Source organism: Amblyraja radiata, chromosome 6 (genome assembly GCF_010909765.2).
Source record: "Amblyraja radiata isolate CabotCenter1 chromosome 6, sAmbRad1.1.pri, whole genome shotgun sequence".
Classification (NCBI taxonomy): Eukaryota; Metazoa; Chordata; class Chondrichthyes; order Rajiformes; family Rajidae; genus Amblyraja; species Amblyraja radiata.
The window spans coordinates 61,394,296-61,411,421 of NC_045961.1; positions in this window are offsets into that span (position 1 = coordinate 61,394,296).

Consider the following 17,126-nt stretch of genomic DNA (forward strand, 5'->3'; position numbering starts at 1 on the left):
AACTATTCATTCATTCATTCACCCCCCTTCTCCCCCTTCCCTCACCCCCCTCACCCCCCTCACCCCCCTCACCCCCTCTTTTAAAGGACCACTGTGCTTTAGCCATCTTTTTACAGCACCAACCTTCCTGTTCATCGCGGTGTGTCGCTGTATCACCTTGGCTTTGCACTGTGTTAATTTTTTAGACAGGGCAAGCGGGGGGAGCGCTATCTAAAAAATTTACATGGGCTGGTGAAGGAAGCGATAAGTTTGTGTGTGTGTGTGTTCCACTCTGACAGTCGCTGTTACAGTTCCCGGTTTTTCAGGCGACTGCCGACAACTTGATTGTCGCCGGCAGTCCGCTGAAAAATCGCCTAAGTGGGACAGGCCCATTACAGAAGCCAATTAACCTGCCAACCTGCGCGTCTTTGGAATGTGGGAGGAAACCAGAGCACCTGGAGAAAACCCACGTTGTCACAGGGGGATCATACAAACTCCATACCAACAGCACCCATAATCAGGATCGATCCCAAGTCTCCAGCGCAGCATGGCAGCAAGTTTACTGCTGTGCCTCTGTGCCGCCACTGTGTGAATAGCTTTAAAAGAAGCCCTGATGTTAGTAAAGTATTATTTTCTATCCAGACTGATTCCTGGGAAGTCAGGACTTTCATATGAAGACTGGATAGACTCGGTTTGTTCTCCCTAGAATTTAGAAGATTGAGGGGGGATCTTATAGAAACGTACAAAATTCTTAAGGAGTTGGACAGGCTAGATGCAGGAAGATTGTTCCCGATGTTGGGGAAGTCCAGAACAAGGGTTCACAGTTTAAGGATAAAGGGAAAATCTTTTAGGACCGAGATGAGCAAAACTTTTTTCACACAGAGAGTGGTGAATCTGTGGAATTCTCTCCCGCAGTAGGTAGTTGAGGCCAGTTCATTGGCTATATTTAAGAGGGAGTTAGATGTGTTCATTGTGGCTAAAGGGATCAGGGGGTATGGAGAGAAGGCAGGTACAGGATACTGAGTTGGATGATCAGCCATGATTATATTGAATGGCGGTGCAGGCTCGTAGGGCCGAATGGCCTACTCCTGCACCTATTTTCTATGTTTCTATGTTTCTAAAGCAACACAGGAGTGTGAGGTTCTCCTGACAGAAATATGATTGCTCTGTAATAGGTTTGATTTCAGTCTTGCTGCATGTTATGGCTAATGAGATGAAAAGAGCAAAATACCCACTGTTAATATCTTTGAGAGCACACCCTTCACTGGTTTTGTAAGTAGGTGAGTATGATGACTCTTGGAAGAGAAATGGTCAATTTGCTGATGATTGTCAATTATCCCAGGAAGAATCACTAATAGAAACCTAGTAAATATGTCCTGAACCAGTTTTTTTGGCCCTCAAGCCTGTTCTGCAATTCAGCATGATCAAGGCTGATCCATTAACTTAGCCTCTATTTCCTCCCCGGTGCATAATTCCACAGGTTCACTACATTTGAACTAATACATTTCTCCTCAAACCAGTTCTAGAAGTCTTATCTACTGTATATCCTGTTAACCCTCATTCTAATTTGATCACCCAGAGGAAATATCTTTACCACCTCCAGTCTGCCTAGCCCTTTCAGAATGTTGGCGTTTCAATGTGACGCCTACTTATTCTTCACTTGCAGACAGGCTCACCCAATGTCTCATCATATGGTGGTCGCATTAACCTAGAAATCAGTACAATGAACAGGGGCAAGTACATCCTTTCTTAGCAAAGGAGTTTATACCTGCATATGATACTTCAGGTATTGCCACCCCAACGTCCATTTGTAGCAAAACATCCTTGGTCCTAAAATCAGAACCTTCTTGCCTCATCTATATGTTTATTTATAGTGACCAGAGCAAAATATCATCAAGAATGCTCTTTAATTCAACATTTTCCAATCTATCACACTGCCTTTCCAATTTTCCTACCGAAGTGAATAACTTCTCATTTATCTACATCAGAATGCATCTGCTTTAAATTTGCCCACTCACTCAATTTGTCCAAAACAACCAGATGTCTCTTTGTATCCTCCTCAGAATTCTCAATCCCTCTTGTGTTATGTAATAGGTTTGAATGCACAGATTGCATATGAAAATCATAATAAACATGCTTATAATAAACAAGCTATAATATCAACGTGGTGGTTTTTCCAACAAGAGAAGTTGAATATCTGACTGCGGAAGAATTGAATTCCACACTATTTATGTCATTTGGGGGAGTTCTGCAATGGAAATAGTGCACAGCTGATGAAATTTTTGCCAAGATAGATTGTTTGTGGATTTCCTGAGAGACACACATATCTGTACATAAAATTGCTCAATAGTTTAATCATCTTGGTATGTTGTTCATACATTTTTTAAATCTTTAATATCTAATTTGCAGCAGAGCAAAGAAGAATTAGATCTTAACAAAAATACATTCAAAATATAAAACCTTTGTGTAATTCAGTCTGGTGTGAAACAAAGAGGTAACACGTAAATTGGATTTGAGTTCTTTCTTGGCACTTCTGCAGAAACTGGAATGTCTTCTGCATTAGCTAATTATTCCCAAATAAATATTAAATGTAAAGAAAGAACAATAAATTATCTTCTTAATCGTCTTTCCATTTCTATATTGAATTCTATCAAATCACATGATTTTATGTTTGATTAAGTTGGATTCAGAGCAACAGCCTTCAAAAAATCTATGGTTCTTTTTAGCATAGGATTTGTTCCTTTCAATTAAGTCATCAATCTGTTCACTATTTCATGTCGAGCTTCAATAGATAATCATCCAATACAGTTACTACTATCTAGGCCAATTATTAAAGGGAAATAAATAGCAATATTGAAAGATAGTCAATTGGATTTAGGCCAATTGGAGATTAATATATAGGGGGCGCTGCACTGGCAGCAGCCTGTCGGCAGCGTGTCCGTTTTTTCCCCAACTTTTTTTATTTTTTTAGTATGTTTAAAAGTCTGTTTTTAATGTTTCTTTGTGTGTTATGTGTGGGGGGTGGTGTGGGGGAGTAAGGGGGAAACCGTTTTGGCCGCCTCTTCCATGGAGAGGCGATTTTTTCAGGTCGCCTCCCCCGTGGCCTAACAGCAAGGATCGGCGCGGACTTTCCCGGAGACGCGCCCGGAGCTTCAGCGGCGGGTGCAGCGTTGACTCTCGGCGCGGAGCGGGTGAGACCTCGCTGGAGGGGAGCGCTCCGTTACGCTGGCCCGCAGCAGCCGGCAGCCGGCAGCCTGAAGCCGCAGTCTGCAGAACTCCAGCTGGTGCGGCGTCTACAGCCCAGGATCCCTCGTGGAGGACCCGGGGGGAAGAAGAAGCTTCCACCGCCGGCCCACGGCCATCTTCTACCGCGGGTGCGGCATGGACTTACCATCTCCCCTGGAGGGGAGCTTCGACCGCCGGCCCTGCAGACTGCGGTGCTTCCGGCTGCGGCACGGTAGGTACTTTAAAACTTTGAATGCCGGCCTGCGGCCTACACCGGCCTGAAGCCGCGGTCTCTGGTTGGGAAGAGCCGATCCTGGACTCACCTTGACTTTGACTTTGTCCCTTACCATCTGGACGCCCGCAGCAACGGCTGTGGAGGGTGGTGGTCCCGACCACGGGGGAAAATGGAGGAGGACTGGCCAAGCTCTGTGCCTTCCACCACAGTGATGAATGCTGTGGTGGATGTTTGTGTAAATTTTTATTGTGGTTGTGTTCTTTATTACTGTACCGCTGCTGGCAACCCAAATTCCACCGACCTTGGTTGTGTGGCAATTAAATTATATCTATCTATCTATCTATCTATCTATCTATCTATCTATCTATCTATCTATCTATCTATCTATCTATCTATCTATCTATCTATCTATCTATCTATCTATCTATCTATCTATCTATCTATCTATCTAATAAAAGTAATCTAAGTGTGGAGGTGGGTGAGCATGGCAGTGGCAACAAATTTTAAATAAAAGGTATGAAAGACATCAAAGTGTGAGGAAAAAGTGATTCAAATAAGTGATTCAAACAATCTTCAGACTGTGCATAAAGGTTCTAGGTAAAAATTTGTTGCCACTGCCATGCTCGGTTCTAGGTAAATTCCACCATGGTAAATTCCACCACGGTAAATTCCACCAGGTAAATTCCACCATAGGTAAATTCCACCAGGGTATATTCCACCATGGTAAATTCCATCAGAATAAATAAAAAAAAGGAACTCCCACCGCAAAATTCAGGAATTTCAAACCCTGACCTACAAGTTGGAAGTGCTGGGATTCCTAAAGCACGCTGCCTCCAGTTACGTATGTTACGTGAAAGTCCAGGAATGGTTTGCAACTGTGATTGTGCTTCCTCATCGAGATTTTGTACAGCAGTAGCTATTACTTCCCATGAAGATACTGTGCCCGTTTTCATTACTTCATTCTTCATTGAATAAACTGCCTATCGGGCATTAACGTGTGCACTGCTTGCAGAGTGATAATGGGAGCCCGATGAAAAAATTACTTCTTGTTCAGTGCAGTTGTAAGTTGTATGTAGTCTAGCTCGGCAACCATTATAAAAACGCTCACAACGCCAATATGTCTTGATTTTGTTACTGTTATCTCCATGCTTTTCGTATATATGATTCTCTTCATCGCAAAGCTTACGTTTGTTCTTCTCAGATGTGATAAATGTTGCAGCCATGGTCGAGGTCACGGACCATGTATTCAGTTAAAGTGTGTATTAAACAGTTAAATTCAAAATTCAAAATAAAATTCAACAATCGAGTCACGTAGTGGAATTTACCTGGTGGAATTTACCGTGGTGGAATTTACCTATGGTTGAATTTACCTGGTGGAATTTACCGTGGTGGAATTTACCGTGGTGGAATTTACCGGTCACCGTGCATAAATATGTTGTGTGTGATTGGACAGATATATTTTATGTACAAACCCATCACAAATACATTAAATCACACACGGTAAAAACCATTGTGGAGCTAGTGAGGAAAGCTGGTCATGTTAGTGGCTAGCACGATTAGAAAAGTGTTTTGGAGGTAGGGGGAAACGCTCATGAAAGGGCTGGACCTCAGTTTCTAAGGAAATAGGGGTCACGAGGATCATACTAAGACCTGGGGAATTGTTAAAACCAACTGTTTTGGATGGGGGTTTAAGAAGGAACTGCAGATGCTGGAAAATCGAAGGAAACTCAGCGGGTGAGGCAGCATCTATGGAGTGGAAATAGGCGACATTTCGGGTTGAGAACATTCTTCAGACTGATGTGAGGGTGGGGGGGGGGGGCGGGAAGAAGAAAGGAAGAGGCAGAGACAGTGGGCTGAGGGAGAGCTGGGGAGGCGAGGAGAAAGCAGGGATTACCTGAAATTGGAGAAGTCAATGTTCATACAGCTGGGGTGTAAACTGCCCAAGTGAAATATGAGTTGCTGCTCCTCCAATTTATGGTGGGCCTCACTCTTGCCATAGAGGAGGCCCAGGACAGAAAGGTTGGATTCGGAATGGGAGGGGGAGTTGAAGTGCCGAGCCACCGGGAGATCAGGTTGGTTATTGTGAACCAAGCGGAGGTGTTGGGCGAAGCGATCGCCAAGCCTACGCTTGGTCTCACCAATGTGGAGCAGCTGACACCTAGAGCAGTGGATGCAATAGATGAGGTTGGTGGAGGTGCAGGTGAACCTGTGCCGCACCTGGAAAGACTGCTTGGGACCTTGAATGGATTCAAGGGGGGAGGTAAAGTGACAAGTGTAGCATTTCCTGCGGTTGCAAGGGAAAGTGCCAGGAGAGGGGGTGGTTTGGGTGGGAAGGGACAAATTTACCAGGGAGCTACTGAGGGAGCAGTCTTTGTGGAAAACAGACAGGGGAGGAGATGGGAAGATGTGGCCAGTGGTGGGATCCCATTGGAGGTGGCAAAAATGCTGGAGGATTATTTGTTGTATGTGACGGCTGGTAGGGTGGAAGGTGATGACTAGGGGGACTCTGACCTTGTTACAAGTGGGGGGACGGGGAGTGAGAGCAGAGTTACGAGGTATAGAAGAGACCCTGGTGAGAGCCTCATCTATAGTAGAAGAGGGGAAACCCCATTCCCTGAAGAATGAGGACATCTCCGATGCTCTGATTTGAAACACCTCATCCTGGGTGCAGATGCGGCGTAGATGGAGGAATTGGGAGTAGGGGATGGAGTCCTTACAGGAAGCAGGGCGGGAAGAAGTGTTGTCCAGATAGCCATGGGTGTCAGTGGGTTTATAGTGGATGTCGGTCAGTAGTCTATCACCTACGATGGAGATAGTCAGGTCTAGAAATGGTTGGGAAATGTCAGAAATGGTCCAGGTGTATTTGAGGGCTGGATGGAAGTTAGTGGTGAAATGGATGAAGTCAGTGAGTTGTGTATGGGTGCAGGAAGTAGCACCAATGCAGTAGTCGATGTTAGCGGAGGTAGACAAAGTGTTTTTTAGAGAGGAGGTTGTGAAACTGTTTTAGAGAGGAGGTTGTGAAACTGATTTTAGAGAGGAGGTTGTGAAACTGTTTTTAGAGAGGAGGTTGTGAAACTGTTTTTAGAGAGGAGGTTGTGAAACTGAATTTTAGAGAGGAGGTTGTGAAACTGTTTTTTAGAGAGGAGGTTGTGAAACTGTTTTAGAGAGGAGGTTGTGAAACTGGTTTTAGAGAGGAGGTTGTGAAACTGATTTTAGAGAGGAGGTTGTGAAACTGTTTTAGAGAGGAGGTTGTGAAACTGAAGAAGGGTTTCGGCCCGAAACATCGCCTATTTCCTTCGCTCCATAGATGCTGCTGCACCCGCTGAGTTCCTCCAGCAATTTTGTGTACCTTAGCGGAGGTAGAGTTTGGGGATAGGGCCTTGTTACGCCTCGAACAAAGATTGTTCGACGTACCCTACAAAGAGGCAGGCATAGCTAGGGCCCATGCGCGTGCCCATAGCTACGCCTTGATATTTGGAGGAAATGGGAGGAGGCAAATTAAAAGTTGTTAAGGGTAAGGACCAGCTCCGCTAGGAGGAGGAGAGTATCAGTAGACGGGGATTGGTTGATTCTTTGGTCGAGGAAGAAATGGAAGGCTTTAAGACCCTCCTGATGGGGGATGGAGGTGTAGAGTGATTGGGCATCCATGGTGAAGATGAGGGAATGGATGCCTAGAAAATGGAAGTCATGGATTAGACAAAGAGCGTGTGAGGTATCTTGAACATAGGTAGGGAGGGATTTAACCAGGGGGGATAGGATGGAGTTGATGTATGTGGAAATAAGTTTGGTGGGACACGAACAGGCAGAGACAATGGGTCTGCCAGAACAGTCAGGTTTGTGGATTTTGGGGAGAAGGTAAAACGGCCCATGCGGGGCTGGGGCACAATGAGGTTGGAGGCTTGGGAGGGCAGGGAGCTGGAAGTGATGAAGTCAGTGATAGTGAGTCAGGGTGACAGTCAGCACTGGGTCAGTCAGGGTCATGCATTGAAGGCCAGTGGATCAAATGAATGTGTCCACTGACCATTTCTCCATCCTAACCTGTGCCTCACCTAGACTCCTATCTATTTCTCTCCTCCCCCCTGCTACTTTCCTCCCCATGTCAATCTTGTCTCACATCTCTGCTTTTATATCTGGCCTTTGTTTAAACTAACTGGTCATGAACTACCCCCCTCGCCTTTGTTTGCCAATTACCTGCCACACTTTGTTCTCTCTCTGCTCTTCCAGCTTTCTTCTCTCCTCCCCCCCCCCCCACACCTGCAATCAGTCTGAAGAAGAGTCTCAAAATGAATCTGACGAAGAGTCTCGACCTGAACCGCCACCTATCCATGTTCTCCAGAGATTCTACCTGACCTGCTGAACAACCCAACACTTTGTGTCCTTTTGTTGACCATATGATAGTTTGTTTCCAAAGTTCATATCTTTTGGATATTAAATAGCTGGGAAAATGTTACATTGGTTTCTTGAATTTGTCATTGTATCTGTATCTCACCATACATGTATATATGACAATAAACTCAACTTGATTTGATATTGCATTTTCTTGGTGGCCAGCTGTTTTCTTCTTGAACTATTGAAGTCCTTCGGATAAAGTTATATTGACAATGCTAATGAGTAACTAGTTATAGGACTCAGATGTAGCAGTGATGTAGTTACAAAGTGTAACCGTGTATCTTGGTGCAGAACACATCTACGTATTTCATATTTTAATGTAGCTGCTGCACTAATTTTCCCCGGTGCTAATGTTTGTGGATTTGTTCATCTTTTAGAATTCCTGTATTACAATCACACTGAGTCATTGTTGGAAGGAGTGGGATGTTTTGTCCTGGACAGTGTCGAACTCAATTATGTTGAAGCTGCACCCATTCAGGCTTATGAATTGTGCTTTCTAGTAGGTGGAAAAGTACTGAGGAATTTGTGGGCGGGGGGAGTGTTACATATCATGGAAGATCCAGGGTCCTGTGCATTCACAGGGATGACTCAGTTAATTATTTTGGTCAGTTGTGACTTCCAGGATGGTGATTATGGAAAATTCAGTGATAGTAAATTTATTGAACATGAACATCTGGAGTCATGGTTTTGATTAATCCTTGTTCGAGGTGGTCATTCTCTCACAATTCACACTTGATACTTATCTGTCTACAGCTGAACATTGTCCAGGTGAAATAATTCCATTGAATTTATGTGGAAATGGACAATAAACAATATTGAACATGACCACTCCTGACTTTTGTTGGAGGGAATGTCACAATAAATAATCTGAAGATGATCATACAAAAAATTGTTTACTGATTGAATATTTCTAAAGTAATATTTTTGGAGGCAGCATGTTCTGTATTGTTCCTTTCTTTCTCCAGCAGTAATGATGAGTATACTTATGCATGAAAAGTTTATTTCATTATTTGTAGTCCATGGATATTAGACACATAGATTTGGTAAAGTTTAAAGTATAAGGAACGACATAATGACCTTCCCATGAAATTCTACGTTATTTATTGCCTCTTGGTCCATCCTTAACCTACAGTGCATTTTATTTATTGGTTACATTCCAGAAGTTCACAGCTGGAAACTTTGTTCAATTTGAAGAATATTCCATGTGCTTCTTTCTACAGGGAATTAACAATTGGCATTTGCTGCTGGATGTCTTGGCAATAGTTCTGTTAATCTGTTACTTCCAAGCTAGACTCCTGAGATGTTAAACTTAGGGACCTCTGCTCCCTTTCAGGCTTATTTGCTAATGATCACATCCAATTAATCACAATCTGCTCTGATTTTACATACATACATAAATGCATACATACACACACACACACACACACACACACACACACACACACACACACACACACACACACACGCACGCACGCACGCACGCACACACACACACACACACACACACACACACACACACACCCTCCATCATACACACACACACACACACACACACACACACACACACACACACACACACACACACCCTCCATCACACACACACACACACACACACACACACACACACACACACACACAGACACACACACACACACACACACACACACACACACACACACACACACACACACACACACACACACACACACACACGCGTCTATGTATAATGGGCAGATCCTGATTAGCTAGAGCTCAGAATAAATCAATATTTATGCTTTTATTCAAACAATCCAGGCTTCACTGGCAATCCACATACTTTGATGGAATGTTTGCACGATAATGAACAATACACATGATAACATTTATCTATTTGATGCTGGAGGCATGCTAACAGAAATAAACTGTGGGCTTAGAGCACTGCCCAAACAATTTCTTTCCGGTCAGAAAATTTATTGGAAATTGTGTTTGTCCACAGAGATGCTTATTTTTACTGCTGAAAGAGATTTCAACTCTTAAGAAGTCGGCTCATGGAAACAAGAGCAGTGCATTGAACAACACAAACCTGTTCCACTATTTAATTAGTTCATGGCTAAAGAGTTTCCTTCTTCTTAGCTAGTCCCTTGGGATCAAGGATGACGCAAATGAGTGGAATGCAGAGGGACATGTTTTTGTGCAGAGAACAACAATTCAGCATATGAGTGTAGCAAGTATTTGGGAAGGGAAATAGTAGATTTATAAGCATTTATTGAAAAGGGATTGCAGTTCAGAAATTAGGAAGATTTGTTACAGTTGCATAGGGTGCTGCTGAGTTAACATCTGGAATACGGGTGCACAGACATGGTCCCCTTCCTTGAGAAATTATACACTGCAGGCTGCAGAGTGGTCTTAATGAAACATATTACATCCTATATATCATGGGAAACATGGATGGTCATGAGAAGGTAGATGTTGAGATGGTTCTATGCATTGGATAGTCTGAAACCTGATGATATATAAGGTAAAGGGGTCCACTTTTAAAACTGATATCCATAAAAATGTATTTTCATGGAACATTATGAAGACTACATCACTGAGTTACTTTAAAAAGTGCTTAATTTTTTTCTCAACAGTCAAGATAAGGTTGAAGGCTGCTGTTTCAAAAGGTGAACAGGGACTACTATGTTCTTTCTTTCTCTGAAACATGACTCACCTCTGTCTTCCCTGACCATTCCTTTGCCTAATTCCCACACAAGATTTTAGTGTGCAAAATTAGAGCTCATGGTATTGGGGACATGGATAGTGAACTGGTCGGCAGGTGGTAGACAGGAAGTCTGTCTGGTTGGCAGACAGGGAGCAAATGGTAGGTTTTGTGTTCTTGTTCTATGTCTGTATAAAAATTGAGATTCGTCAAGGTACACCAGAAGTCTTTATTACATCATGGGCTGAAATCCTGGAGGGGGGGGGAGGGGGGGGGGGAGGGATGGGGACACACACATCCCTCCCATGTTTTGAGAGATGGGAGGACAATCCCCCCCATGTTTTGTAATCCGGATTTTGAAATTCGGTGAAAAAAGTCCCCACTTTCCAGGAGACAGTGTGGGTGTCACTATTAATTGCTTGTTAAATGTCTCTATTAACATCATATTAACACGATGTGTCACCAATTGTGTTTTGTATTACTGAAGGTATTCACTGAGCATTTCTTAAAGCTGTCTGATGCGGGTACAATTACCATTTGAACGAATTGGATGTATTGGTGGATGGGACAGATTTAAACAGGTATCAGATTTTAATGGGTCAGGTCATTATGGGCTCCGGTCGAACTGGTTTCCTGGTTGGCTTGCAGGTAAGTCCCTCATTCACGGTCACTCACGTTATTTAGAATTTTTTTCCATCTCTCTCTCTCTCCCTCCCTCCAAGGTTGGTTCTTCTGTTTGCCTTTATTTGCTTCAATTTTATTTGATTAAGTGTTATTTATCACATTGTAGCCGTTCAAAGATTCAAGCGGGTATCAGACACTTTCTAAGGGCTGAATCGGCCCGTTCATGGGGCCTTTCATTGCCCGGTGCAGCTTAAAATCAAATTGCTGCATTGAGGTGATCGAGGCTCCTGATGTTGAAGCTCCCACCAGCCGATTTTAAGCTGCGCCGGGCGATGAAAGCCCCCACGAATGGGCCGATTCAAGCCCCATGATTCGGGGTGGACGAAGCTGCTGTTGCTGGAGTTCAGAGTCGGTCACCAACCAGGTGAGCTCACGATGTTACCGTTCACAGGGCCCACGGCCGAAGCCTCGTGTGAGTGTGTGTGTGTGTGTGCACGTGCGCGTATGCATGGCCACCCAAATTGCATCCCCCCCCCCATGTTTCGATAGCGATTTCCACCCCTATATTACATTAACTCAATGCTGGCAGCAAGACAACTAAAAATGGCTGCAACCACACGATCTGACTGCACACTCACACAGTGTACAGACAGAGATAATGATGAACAAAACATCACACTCCCCCTTTCTAGTTTAAACGTCTATTCCTGAATGAGTCGCTTTGGGGGAATACCACGATTGCAACATGTCGATCAACGAGGGACCACAGGCAGATCGGCGGGGAGTTCATCTGGTGGAACTTCATCAGGCCTGGGGAGGGGCAAGTCATGCACTCCAGTATCCACACGATTCGGCACCGGGGTGTCCGACTGCTGGGTTCTGGTCAGGTTCTGGGCAGTCTTCGCTGGAGGAACGTGGCTTCTTAATTGGTCATCATGCCGTCGGCATTGTACTTCTTGTACTTCTTGTACAAAACCGATAGAGGAGTGCGCACTTAACGTCCGAGCATCATCTCCGCTGGAGTTTGACTGGTAGTGCAGTTTGGAATGGTTCGATATTGCTGTGAGAAATCGTGCAATGCCAATTGTTTTGATTTATTTTCAATTCCTACAGCACGTTTCATGGCCTGCTTGAAAACGCCGACGAGCCACTCTGCCTCACCATTTGTGGGTGGTTGAAAAGGTGCTGATGTCAAATGCACGATTGAGTGATGTTTGCACCAGTCACCGAACATTTGCGAGGCAAATTGGGGTCCATTATCGCTTATGATTTTTAAGGGCAATCTCAAATGGCGAACAAATTGTCAAGCGCAGAAGTGGTTGTTTCGGTGGTCAGATATTTATTAATTTGGATAACATGTGGCCATTTTGAATGGACGTCCATGATGACCAGCCACATGTCCTCAAGCAGTGGTCCGGCAAAATCTATGTGGATTTGCTGCCATGGTTGCTCGGGGACGGGCCACGCGGAGGTCTTTTCTGGCGGATTTGGCGCTGTTTCGGCACATGGTGTGCAGTCTTTGCAGTGATCAGCTATATTGGTCTCGATATTCAGCCACAACTCATGCGGGCGAGCGCCTTCATTCGCACAATTCCAATGTGTGACTTGTGCAAAATTTTCTGAATTTGCGATCGTAGTTCCATCGGAATGATCACTCGACAATCTTAGAGCAAAATGCTATCCTTTGAGGAGATTTCTATTTGCGCATTCTGGAATGAGCAGAATTCCTTGTCCAGCTAGGGACTGTTCGGCCACCCCTGAGTGACACAATGTCGTACCTTCAACAAAATGGGGTCTGTGCTCATGCAGTTGGTGACCGTCCTTGCGGAGACAGGGAAATCGGCGATGACCCACGTGTTGAGCAAGTTCACGTCCATCTCAAATTCCATAAATACCTCCTCTTTATCGAACGTCAGGTCAGGTCCAATCGGTAGACGAGACAGTGCATCGGCATTGGCATGCTTGGCAGACTGTGGGTAAATGATGTGGTAATCATATCCCATCATGATCAGGGCCCAACATTGTAGACGCCGTCATGACAGTCAAACTTTTCTCCGGACTGAAAATAGTCAGCAGCGGCTTGTGGTCGGTGATGAGCAGGAAATGTTGCCCACTCAAATATTGATGGAACTTCCGGACACAAAACATGATCGCCAGTGTTTCTTTCTCCACTTGGCTGTAGTTGTGGATGCGAATGCGATTGGTTTTTCCTTTCCGTTCGGCGGCGTTTGTGAGATTATAGCTCCATGACCATATGGCGATGCATCGCCGGCCAGCGAGATCGGCTTTGATGGGTCATAATGGGTTAAATGTGTCTTTTGGGCAAGCATCTTTGAACCAGTATCATTCGACGTCCTGTTTTCGCAGGTTGTTCAATGGTGCGCACAAAGTCGAAAGTGCCGGTATGAACTTGCCATAGTGGTTCACTTTGCCAATGAAGCTTTCAAGCTGCTTCCCATTTTCGGGCATCGGCAATTTCACAATGGTGTCCACTCTTTCTTCCGATGGCTTCAGACCACTTGCCGAGAACACATTTCCGAGATATGTGACCTGTTGTCTGAAGAATGCACACTTGGCCATGCGCAACTTCATGCCGCAGTTGTTCAGTGCCGTGAGGACCTGTTTTAGGTTCTGCAGGTGTTCTTCCTCTGTCTGGCCGGTGACAGTTATGTCATCCAGGTAGGCAGTTACATACGGAATCCTGGGGACCAGATTGTCGACCAATTTCTGGAAGATGACCGACGCCGGTACCAGTCCAAACGACAATCGGTTGTATTGTAAATAGCTCATTCTAAGCTTCCCTCAGTTTCAGTCAATAAAATACTGAGTCAAGCACTTGCGCAACTAAACTTTATTTTGGAAAACACAATAACAGTTCCCCTTTATTATATCTAACCACCGTGGGTTCAATCCCTGTACCTGCTTGGCCAAGCCCTTCTAGCCTCGTGCAAGGAGAGACACTCCAAAAGGTTACGCAGTCCCAAGCGTTCTTCCAGAGGATCGACACAGGACCTTGTCGGAGCTACCTTTTATAGGTCCCCCAACCTTGAGGGGCTAAACCACATGGGGGAGGTCTCTTTATAAACCAATTAAACATATTAATAATAACAGTATATAATTGACAGCTCCCTAACCCAATAATACAATCTTGAATATATTGTATTTGAAAGAAAGTTATAGAAGGAAGCAAACAAGAATAAACATTGAAACATGTGCCCTGAGATTCAAACAGTTTCTCCAAGGCTCAACAGTTCGACCAATCATCAATTAACAGGATGACCATCTCGCAACATTATTGATACTATTTACAATGTCCTTGCAGCGATCCAATCAAAATGATGCATTTAGGGTTTGTTTGCAAAACTGCTATACATTTTATCAATTTAGGAGCAACAAGGAGAACACCTGTATCCCTCACCATCCTACATACCAGTCTGAGTCTAGACTGGCTGGCGCCATCCAAAAGCCAGTAAATTTCAGCTGACAAGGGTTAAGCAATTCTGACAAGTGCAGGGATAGAAACATAGAAACATAGAAAATAGGTGCAGGAGTAGGCCATTCGGCCCTTCGAGCCTGCACCGCCATTCAATATGATCATGGCTGATCATCCAACTCAGTATCCTGTACCTGTCTTCTCTCCATACCCCCTGATCCCTTTAGCCACAAGGGCCACATCTAACTCCCTCTTAAATATAGCCAATGAACTGGCCTCAACTACCTTCTGCGGCAGAGAATTCCAGAGATTCACCACTCTCTGTGTGAAAAAAGTTTTCCTCATCTCGGTCCTAAAAGATTTCCCCCTTATCCTTAAACTGTGACCCCTTGTTCTGGACTTCCCCAACTTCGGGAACAATCTTCCTGCATCTAGCCTGTCCAACCCCTTAAGAATTTTGTAAGTTTCTATAAGATCCCCCCTCAATCTTCTAAATTCTAGGGAGTACAAACCGAGTCTATCCAGTCTTTCCTCATATGAAAATCCTGACATCCCAGGAATCAGTCTGGTGAACATTCTCTGTACTCCCTCTATGGCAAGAATGTCTTTCCTCAGATTAGGAGACCAAAACTGTACGCAATACTCCAGGTGTGGTCTCACCAAGACCCTGTACAACTGCAGTAGAACCTCCCTGCTCCTATACTCAAATCCTTTTGCTATGAATGCTAACATACCATTTGCCTTCTTCACTGCCTGCACCTGCATGCCTACTTTTAATGACTGGTGTACCATGACACCCAGGTCTCGTTGCATCTCCCCCTTTCCTAATCGGCCACCATAATAATCTACTTTCCTGTTTTTGCCACCAAAGTGGATAACCTCACATTTATCCACATTATACTGCATCTGCCATGCATTTACCCACTCACCCAGCCTATCCAAGTCATCTTGCAGCCTCCTAGCATCCTCCTCACAGCTAACACTGCCCCCCAGCTTTGTGTCATCCGCAAACTTGGAGATGTTGCATTCAATTCCCTCGTCCAAATCATTAATATATATCGTAAATAGCTGGGGTCCCAGAACTGAGCCTTGCGGTACCCCACTAGTCACTGTCTACCATTGTGAAAAGGACCCATTTACTCCTACTCTTTGCTTCCTGTCTGCCAGCCAGTTCTCTACCCACATCAATACTGAACCCCCAATACCGTGTGCTTTAAGTTTGTATACTAATCCTTTATGTGGGACCTTGTCGAAAGCCTTCTGAAAGTCCAGATACAACACATCCACTGGTTCTCCCTTATCCACTCTACTAGTTACATCCTCGAAAAATTCTATAAGATTCGTCAGACATGATTTACCCTTCATAAATCCATGCTGACTTTGTCCAATGATTTCACCACTTTCCAAATATGCTGCTATCCCATCTTTAATAACTGACTAGCAGTTTCCCCACTACCGACGTTAGACTAACTGGTCTGTAATTCCCCGTTTTCTCTCTCCCTCCCTTTTTAAAAAGTGGTGTTACATTAGCTACCCTCCAATCCTCAGGAACTACTCCAGAATCTACAGAGTTTTGAAAAATCCTTCCAATTTATGGTGTCTTTAATTTGGCCAGTATTAACAGTATCTGAACAGTTGATCATTAGCAGGTTTTTTGTCTCATCATCCTGTTCCACTTGGAGATACGCGTCGGACATGTCCAATTTCGAGAAGTACTGTCCTCCTTGCAGCTTGACGAACAGTTCGTCCACTCTTTGTATGGGGTGTGATCAATGAGCAATTGAGGGTTTACAGTCACTTTGTAGTTGCCACAGATGCGCACCTTGCCGCAAGGCTTCTGAACGACAACTATGGGCGGTCCACATGGGTGATAATTCCCATTTCTTCAATGCAGCAGAGTTCCTTGTCGACAGCATCCATCCGACTAAATGGAACTGGTCTTTGTTTGAAGAACTTAGGGACAGCATCGTCTGTGAGTATGAGCCGTGCATTCATTTTTGTGCAATATATGCGAGTCCAGGAGTGAAAACGGCCGGAAACTGGTCAAGAACCTTCTGCAGGTTTTTCTCACAATTGCTGACCATGTTGCAATCCGTGGGAGATGACAATGCCATAGTTGATCCATCATAGATAAAGGCATTCATGTCAAGCTTGAAAGCATGGATCCAGTCGATGGCGCACAGGGATGTACCTTCTTTGCCAATGACGATCAGCGGCAACATCTGTGTCATACCCTTACAGTAAACGGCGACAGTGCAATTGCCTTTCATGCGAATGTCGTCCGTATCCGACAAGGCGGATGTTGGCCGGTTTCAGTTTTGGCAATCCGATCCTCACTCAGATATCCTGACACACTTGGACACAGCCGCACCAGTGTCCAGCTGGAACTGTGTCGATTGACATTCAAGACCCGCAGCAAAACCTACGGATTGTCGTGATCATGGACACACCAAGCACTTCAATAGAAATGGTCTCCGCGATTTGGTTGACTGTGTTTTGGGCTTTCTTGCCCTTTCGCAGCTTTCCTACGGAACAGGTCGGTGGGGGCGCTGCAAGACGGCTGC